The sequence below is a fragment of the Chiloscyllium plagiosum genome, unplaced genomic scaffold (assembly GCF_037043375.1).
Source record: "Chiloscyllium plagiosum isolate Xiang-an unplaced genomic scaffold, Cpla_swu_hap1 HiC_scaffold_5, whole genome shotgun sequence".
In the NCBI taxonomy this organism is placed as follows: domain Eukaryota; kingdom Metazoa; phylum Chordata; class Chondrichthyes; order Orectolobiformes; family Hemiscylliidae; genus Chiloscyllium; species Chiloscyllium plagiosum.
The window spans coordinates 122,040,303-122,050,284 of NW_028270143.1; the positions used below are offsets into that span (position 1 = coordinate 122,040,303).

Here is a 9,982-nt window from a genome sequence, read left to right on the forward strand (position 1 = left end):
TCTTTCAGTGGCCAATCCATTTAGAGTCTTCCAGCTCAATATATCTTCGATTGCATTTCGTCCACATAACTTCATCAGGACCTGCTGCCAACAGCAGCAATAATGATCCACACAAATTGCAAAGTTAACAGATCAGCAGCTTTAGTACTGTTACATTTACACAGGATTTCAAATATCATATGCAGCACACTAGCTTTACTAAGAGACTTCTGGTTCAGAGGCCTGAGCTAACAACTCAAGAATGTAAAATCAAACCCAACTTTACAAAGCTAACAACTTGAGTGGAGTTTAAAATCCTGGAAATTTTTAAAAAATGCTGATAATCAGCAAAATGACCACAAAGCAGTTGGATTGTTGTAAGAAAACTTCAACTACTTTGTTGTCTTTGAGACGAAAAATCAGCCATCCTTATCCATTACGTGTATATTCCAATGCCACATCATCTTGGTTAACTCTAAACACCTTGTGGAAAGGCCCATTAAGCCATCAAAATTAGGGTTGAGAAATAGATGCAAGCTTTATCTGTGCCATTCGCACCCTGACAATAAATAAATTATCCGCCATAGATGATGATTTAGGATCTACATCAGTAGAGGTGCCTTGTGCTGCAAAAAGTGATTAGCTCATACATGTGACAATTGAACATAGCACTTTCCTTCTCCACGTGCATTACGCAGATTATTTTATCATTAACTCAACTGCAAAAGTCAGCAATATTTCCTTGATTAAAGGATAGCAGAGCAAATATGAAATGGTGGAACTGTGTTTACTCTCTGAAGCAAGGTTTTTTTCCTTAAAAAAAAGCTTCTCCCCATTCGCCAGAGATATTTTAGCCAATGACATTTCACTCTTTTATAGTATTACAGTCCACGTGATTTCATAGGTTGTATTCCATGTCCCAAGAAGGCTGGAAGCATACTGCTTCAGATAATACAAATCTAGACAAAGCAATTCTCAACTAAATCACACTATTCTTAAAATCTAAGAAACTTGCTCAGCACTTTGAGGACAGTTAAGAACCAGTCACATTACACATGGCACATGCAAGCCAGTTCAGGTAAAGATGACAGATTTCCTTCTGTAAAGAACATAAACGAATAGGGTAGGTTTTACAAAGAGAATGTGTGCTGACACCTCAAAAACGCTTATTATGCATGTGTGAAATACGCATGCATAGAACCCCTGCCAGTAACATCATTCTGTCCCTTTCACTGTTGTATTGTCCTTCTTTGGGCGCCACCATTTGTTTTTATTGGCAGGGCAATTTCACAGAAGGACAATTCACACATGCAATACGAACCTTTTAGGGCACAATCCTTCACAACAAACAACGACCATTTCATAGTTACCATTATTGAGACTGGCTTTTAACTCTAAATGTTGAAATGAATTTAAATCCCACTTGCTGTCTTACCTGCATAGCATCAGCTTGTGCGTATGAATAACCAAGAATATTAACTGATTGTTGGAATATTGAAGAGTATTTGCAGAAATAGGCTTGGGCTAATTTGCACCATTCCAATTGTGCAAACACAGTTTCTGCTTAAAATAATCTTTGTCCCAATTTAAAGTTGGACTTCACAAACATAGAATAAAGAAAAAGACAAAAATGATCTCAGCTGAGTGGCAGCTGGTCACTAAATTTCCAAATTATGGAACAGCGAAAGAATTTCAGCCCAGCAAACCATATCTTTGGAAAATCAAGGTCTGGTGTCACAGATGAAAAACATTGTTACAATTTGACCAAGAAATATTGGTCCTGCAATGGGACATATAGCATTTAACATGTCATATAGCATTTAACCATGTGGATAGTAATAACGCCACAAACACAGGCTTGAACCTTCCAAGTTTGGTACAGAACAGAACCTTTGAGCATGAAAGAATTACAGCTCTGAACACACGCAATGACTACAGTGAGGCAAGAGAAGGTCTGGAGATAGAATAAGGAAAAAAATCACAATAAAATAGTGTACTTGCATGAGGCTTTAATTAAACCACATCTAGAATTCAGTGTTCGGTTTTCATGCTCAAAAAAGATCAATAGCATAGAGGCCTGAAATAGGTTTGAAAAAAGGCCTAGAAAATGATCCTTAGTTTCAAAGCTATCAAACTTACAAAACAGAGGAGTCTTATCAGCCATAAAATATTGGCTCTGGGCAGCTGAAAATGTTTAAAGTAGTGTTAAGATTGCTGCTGCGATTTTAGGCAGGCTGTTTGAACTATTCGTTACAAGGAACCATGTACACAATTTATGCAAGTATAGATAAGAAGCCAGTGCACACAGAGAATGCAGATTGACCACAACTATTTAAGAGGGGCTGGATGAATTCCTTGCGAGCTATGGAAATAGCTAAAAATGAGATGGGATAAGGGCACGTGTCATGGTCACCGATTCCTGGATCCCCGATTGCCTTGGTAGGAATTTCCTATTTTTTACCCCCTTAACAGTCTTAAGATTGTTTTGTAAATCTAGCTTCCTAACTCCCCCCAAAAAATAGACAACTATAAGTAGGATGGTGCATTGGAAGTCATAACATTTGTTTGAATTATAAGTTTTTGAGATATAAATACAGAATGATGTTTTTCAGAAAGGTGCTGCGAGAACAAGAAACTAGAGAATTGCCAGCATCCCCAAAACTGTACTCTATTGAAGACAGTGCCTTCAGGAGAGGAAATGGAGAAAGAAGTGGAAGACAGGGCAGTACACCAATGATAAATATGATAATACAATTTACAGACTACAAACAATTGCCACTGATGCCACAATTAGATTTTGGAAGAGTTGTTGTTATACACTATGCAGATAGAGAAAAGTAGTTACTAGATTCTTTCATTAGTATACTGTCAGGAAGCAATGCAACTCTCATTGCAATCTATTGTCAAGTGGCCATACTCGTATCATATGCAAAAATAAACATTCATCATTAAGGATGTCTTTGGTACATGTCATACAAGTAGAAAATAATGCTGGACAAGGGCATAAAATTCAAAGCCATGGGACATCTGGCTGTCTTTCAGCACTGACCAAACATTAAGGGTGAAATAAAAACAAAACATTTGCACAGACACAACATCTTTCATGGCTTCAGCATTTCCCTAACTACAGTGTACTCAGCTATTATGACAGCAAACACAACAGCTGCTTGCCCACTCGAATACCATGAACATTAAAGAGATAAATTACCATTTCAGGCAGTTCTGGTCGTGATAAACATGACCAGATACCATGAAAACTGCATGTTCTTATTTGAATAGAATAACAAATTCATCTGTATCTACCCAAACAGAAAGCTAGGCTATCAATTTCACTTTCATCTTGGAAGTTGGTGCATCAAACAATTCAAGATTCTTTGTGAATTGAAGGGTTAGCTTAGCTTGGGCTTGGACCAGCAAGCTGCACTAACATATTACATTTAAATGTAATGAAACATTCTAAAGTGCTTCAGGGGAATATTATAGAGAAAATTAAGCCACATTAGAAAGCAATTAGATCAGTAATGAGGTAAGTTTTCAACAAAATCAGAAATGAAGTGAGAGAGGTTGACAGATGTATGGATGGAATTCCAAAGATCTAGTGAAAGCACAGCTAAAGGAGGAGACAGAAACTGGCCAGAATGAGAACAAAGATCTGAAAAGGGCTGTGGGGCTGGAGGAGATTACAAAAAGAGAGAGGGGTGAGGCCATGAAAGAATTTGAAAATGAAGATGACATAAGGCTATAAGATACAGGAGCAGATTTAGGCTATTTAGCTTACTAAATGGCACAGCAGACAATCATGGCTGATGTTTCTCAAACCCATTGTCCTGCCTTCTCCCAATAACCCTTGATCCCATATTAATCAAGAACATATATCTGAGTTAAAACACACGAACTGACTTGTCCTCAATGGCAATGATTTCTACAGATTCACCACACTTTGGCTGAAGAAATTCCTCCTCACTTCAGTTCTAAAGGGTTGTCAGTTCACTCTGAGCCTGTGCCCTCAGGTCCTAGTCTCCATTACGAGTGGAAACATCTTCCTTATGTCAACTCTATCCAGGCCTCTTAGCAGTCTGAAAGTTTCAATCAGATTCCCCCAACCCCCATCCTTCAAAACTCCATCAAATACATGACTTGGAGGTGCTGGTGTTGGACTGGAGTGAACAAAGTTAAAAAAAAATCACAATAATTTGGTCAGATCGGCTGGTAGTTGCCTGTAGTGCTTTGAAAGCCAGTGCTTCCAAATAAACCTGTTGGACTAGAACCTGCTGTTGTGTGATTTTTAATTTTGTCCATGAAATACAGATTCAGAATTTTTAACTGCTCCTCATACGACAAGCCCTTCACCCCCAGTATCATTCTTGTAAGCCTCCTCTGGATCTCATCCAACGTCAGCACATCCTTCCTTATAACTGGAGCCCGAAAGTATTTACAATATTCCAAATATTGAGTGGCCACAGCGTTATACAATCTCATCAGTCCATCTCTGCCTTTGTCTTCCAACCCTCTTGACATGAATGATAACATTACATTTGCCTTCTTAACTGCCAACAGAGCCTATTGTTAACCTTAAGAGAATTGTGAACCAGGACTCTGAAGTCCCTCTGAAGATTTCCGAAGCCTTGCTCTGTTTAGAAAATTGTCTATGTCTCTTTCCTTCCTACCAACCTCACACTTTCCCACATATTATTCCATCTGCCACTTTTTTGCCTACTCAATTTTAAAATCAAGATGTTGCTTGGGTAGGGAGCTCATTAAGTCAGTGTGCACTGGGATCAGGGTTGAGGAGGCTGCCATGGTATCATGCTGATACTCATCACACTATGAAAATCATGCTATGTGTTTCTCATACAGCTTAGCAATCCAATTAGATGACATTCATGTACAGAAATGCACCGACAGTAAATTGAAGATTTAGTTTGTGTTGCATAAAACATGACAAAAAAAATCTCTACAACATATCAAAAGTTGCAGATGTGAGCATTCAGCTACACGATTTTAAACGCGGATAATAAAAACTACCAAACCCACAACAGTTTCAGCCTAGGTTCCACATTGAAAGTACCGCCACATCATCAACACAAAGCTGGTGCTCGACTTTTCCCAGCAAAGACATTCAGCTTGCGAGTTAGTATTGTACAGCAATTTCTAGTCGCTGATTGGTACTTTATTTTCAAGACACAGTGACATGGACTTCCCATGGATAACAAAAAAAAAGTTTAAAAAAAATCACTCCGATGTCACTATGTACCACACAAGACCACGCAGTCTGACCAGATGAGTCAACAGGATAAACAAAAAAAAAGGGACTGGGGCCAAGCTCATGAGTACACAAATTTGCGGGCAGTGAATCATCAGATAAAGTACTAAGTATGTTAACCAGGAAGGGAAATAACAATTGCCACTTTCAAAGGGTACTGACCTGTGCATTGTCTTAGGACCAGCCAATAAAATGTTTTTCTTAAAAATTCATTCTTGGAACTTGCATGTCACTGGCTGGGACAGCATTGATCACCAGACCCTAAGTGCTCAAGGTCGTGGTGGTGAGCTGTCTTCTTGAACTATTGTAGTCCACTTCCAGGAATACTCACAATGCTGTTAAGGAGTGAGTTCAACCATTTTTATCCAAAAACCCAAAAAGAGTGGCAATATATTTCTCAGTGGCTTGAACAGGAACTCGCAGATGGAAGTGTTCACACATATCTGGTGCCCTTGTCCTTCTACATGGTAACGTTTGTGGGTTTGGATGATGCTAAGGGGCCTTGGAATTTTTCAGTTCATTTTGTAGATGATACACACTGCAGCTTCTGAGCATTGATGGTAGTAGGAGTGGATGTGGTGCCAACCAAGCAGGCTGGTGTGTCCAAGATAGTGTCAAGCTTCTTCAATGTTATTCGAGCTGCACTCATCCAGGGAAATGCTGAGCACTCCATCACACTCCTGTCTCGTGCCTTGTAGATGGTGGACAGCCTTTGGAGGAAGACAGAAGGCTAGTCATTCGTTGCATGACTCCTAGTTTCTGATCTGATCTTGCAGCTACAGTATTTTTGTGGGTGATCCAGTGGAGTTTCTGGTAAATGTTAACTCCCGGGATTGTGGACGAATTCAATGATGGTATATGCCAGTGAATGTAAATTCAAATTGAACAAGATTCTACCACACTGACAAGGCAAGGTACAGCAACTTTAAGAAATCAGCTTTGTGACAAAAAGAATGCTCACAAAAGAAAAACTTCCAAGTTAGAACCAACCCTTTGTTCTCCACATTTGAACTTTTATTTCTAAGTTATGCTTTTATTATCAAAAAACCTCCACGATATTTCACATACTTTAAATTACTTTTGATTTCTGATTATTCTGTCCGCTAGAATGGCATTTATTCCACACACAAGCTATAATGAATAAGACCAGGACGAGGTTATTCAGCCATTCAAGCCTGCTCTACCATTCAATATGGCTGATTATATGTATCAGCATCACGGGGCTGAACTGGACTAACCATTTCCACTTTCTCTGGATGGGTGCAGTTGCAACAACAATTGAAAGCTTGACACCATCCAGGACAAAGCAGCCCACTTGACTAGCACCATATCCACGAGCAAACATTCACCCCCTCCATCAATGATACATGATTTACCAGATGACATGAAGAAATTCACCAAGGTTTCTTTGACAGCAACTTTTAAACCCATGACTACTACAATCCAGAAGACAAGACACGGGTACACCACTACCAGCATAATTCTCCCAAAGCCACTCAAACTCCCTATATGGTAATACATTGCCATTCTTTTAATGTCACTGGGCCAAATTCCTGAAATATCCCCCCCCCACCCACTTCACCAAACAAACTTCAGCAGTTCAAGGCAGGTTACCATCACATTCTAAAGCACATTTAGGATGGACAATAAATGCTGTTTCAGCCAAAGCTCTAAATAAATTGAGTATACCTTAACTCCATTTGCATAGATCTTCATATGAAAATAAAAATCAGGACTTAAACGTACACAATTATGGAAAATCCACAGTTCTCTGGACTAAACAATTTCAAAATTCACAATCTTTTGAGCAAAGAAAATCTTCCTCACTTCGCAATTTTTTTTATTCCTAAACTAAAGTAGTAAGAAGATAGAAAACCAGAGAAACTATTTTCAGTGATATTTGTCAAGGAACATTAGAAAGGAGATTAAAAAAAAACTTATTAATGCAATAGGATCCTTTACTTTTTGTAGGACCTTTCTATATTTTCAGAGGTTACACACTGAAGTCCTTTGGTAGCTAGTAAAGGTTATGCTTTGAAATCACAGAATATATTTAATGCCACAGCTTCAGTTGGAGACAAAAATGTCAAAAATTCAATCAAATAAACAAAAGGCACTTTTTCCAGGACATTTCATACATGCCAAACTTCAAGTAAATTACATTTCCAGTGAGCCTAATAGTCCCTTCCATATAGCAATGAGATTTAATTTTCTTCTTACCACCAAAATAAACTCAGTAAAACTACTCTTTTTCATGACTCACATATGTACGAGTTAACATTGGTATGATGTCGCAGAGGTTAGCATTGCTGCTTCACAGTGCCAGTGACTTGGTTAATTTCCAGCCTTGAGTGACAGTGTATTTGAAGTTTGCATCGTCTCCCTAGGACTGCCTGGTGCTGCAGTTTCCTCCCACAGTCCAAATATTTGCAGGTTATGTGAACTGGCTGTACAAAGTTGCCACGTGGTGTGCAGGCAGGATAGATTAGCCATGGTAAATGCGATAAATAAAGGGAGGGAGGTGGGTCTGGGTGGGTTGTTCTTTGGATGGTCGATGCTGACACAATGGGCTGAATAGCCTCTTTCCATACTACAGGGATTCAATGGAACGGTGTGATTGGAAAGATCCTTTTATTTACTTGCATCACTTTGATCAAGAGGAGTCGGGAATCTAAATTCAGGCTTCAACACAACAGCGTATGGCAAACGACATTGAGTATGCTGACACACCCCTAGAAGTTTTTTTTAAAAAGCAGCATTTTCCCCTCAGCAGGAATCATGTGAAAGATTGTTGTGAAAGTTACCTACTACATACAAAGCCTCCAGACACCAACATTCAAAGCTAAATTATGTTATTCTGTCAGCTAGAATAGCATTTATTCCACACACAAGCTATAATGAATAAGACCAGGACGAGGTTATTCAGCCATTCTGTGTTATAATGTGGCTCGAAAATCTCTCATTGCTAATTAGACAAACAGGAGTATGGATGAAGCTTCCTTTGCAGTTAGCATCAAGAGTTCGTTTGTACGCAATCCCATAGACAACATACTTATATCATTGTTCAACCTTCCTCAGGAAAAAAGCCATCTTAAATAAATCAGTTCACACAATTCATTCAAGATTACAAAGAGAGCAAAACATAACATAAATAAAGAACATTATTGTGAACAATCAAAAAGATACCGTAGAAAGATTGACTAAGATTTGCAAGAGGGCAAGTCGCGAAGAAATGTGAAACACAGACTTCAACATTCATGCTACCTTTTGACAAGTATATTTTAAGCCAAATGGTATTACACACCACTCAAAGAAAAATAAAAATATTCCTCTTTGAAAACTTATGTATCTAATGGCAACATGCATTACAACCATCCTGGGAGTGAGATACATCTTTGTCTACCCCTCTATATAATAATCTTTAAAAACCCTCAAGGGAAAAGTAGTTCTTTTAAAAGAAGTTTGAAAAAGATGGGTTCAGAGTCCAAAGTTGGGACTGGGAGAGTGGGGATGATGGGGCTGGCGAGGACAGGGGTGAGACCTTCCGAGGAGGGATGGGACAGCAATCAGACACCAATGAAAGTGGCAATAAAACAGTCTGCATCATGGAGGTCAACAGCTCAGTGGGAGGGAGGGATGGGAGACATCAGACACCTCAAGATGGTGCCTGGTGAGGTGGGTGAATGGTCTCCCCAAAATGGCTTGAAGGTGGAGCACAATCAGATTTCTTGACAGCAAGATATAATCAGACTCCCTGGGGATGGCTAGAGCATCAGACCACACCAGTGTTTTAGGAGCATCAGACTGCACCAGATGGTGGGTGAAATCAGACTGCAGGATGGGGGAGCAGATTTCTCAGGGAGTTGGAGAGGGGAGGTCAGACTCCCCAGAGGGCCGGGAGGGTAGAGAGATCAGGCTCTCCAGGCAGCGTGGGAGAGTCAGATTCCCCTGGGGGTGGGGGTGGATAATACATCCCAGGGATTGGGGTGGAGAGAATTGAGATCATGACATTCTCCAAGAGGTATGGGGGCGAGGGAGAGATCAGGCTCGCTGGGAGTTGGGGCGGGAAGAAGGGGAAGGGGGAAGAGATTAGGCTCCCCAAGGGAGTGGTTGGGGAGGGGGGGGGGGGGAAATCAGGTTCCTCAAGGGGTTGTGGGGGAGGGAGGGAGAAGAGATTAGACTCCCCAGGCGGTGAGGCTGGGGGAAACAGGTCAGAGCACCGGAGGGGGGGGGGGGGGGGGGTGTGGTGGTCTTGTGAGATTATATAATCCTAGAGGGTGAGGATCAGTCTCCCCAGGGGATGGGGGTTAAGGCTCAGATTCCCCGGGGGTGGGGGTATTCCTCCGACCCCTGGGACAGCCCCCGGCCGATGAGCTACCGGCCCCTTCCCTTCACTCCCTCCCTCCCTTCCGTCAAAAGTAGGGCTTGCGGCAGCGCAAGGACGGAGAGAGAACAAAAGGCGAAGGAGATGAAAGAAAAGTTGAAGACGCCGCTCACCTCGGAGCCCTGCAAATGGCGCTGTTACCAAGCGCCGCGCCGAGCATCCTGGGATAGTGGAGGACCAGTCCGCCCGCCTTAAAGGGCACATCTGGCACCTTCAGCCCCGCCCCCAGCATACACATTAAATGTCGGCGGACAGTATCGGGTTTTCATCCAGGGGTGGAGAAAACAAACAGAAGCGCGCAGCAACATGTCTCTAATTCACTCGTGGGACGCGGGTGTCGCTGGCTGGCCAGCGTT

At 41.1% G+C, this 9,982-nt stretch overlaps 1 protein-coding gene across 1 annotated transcript in view; it reads right to left on the reverse strand.

Moving 5' to 3' along the window:
- nktr (natural killer cell triggering receptor) overlaps window positions 1–9,758 on the reverse strand; it is a 240,400-nt gene extending 230,642 nt beyond the window's left edge. Inside the window, exon 1 of the mRNA XM_043690824.2 lies at window positions 9,740–9,758. The gene's annotated coding sequence lies outside the window, so the exon portion shown is untranslated. The remainder of the gene's footprint in view (window positions 1–9,739) is intronic.
- Window positions 9,759–9,982: the final 224 nt, after the last annotated feature.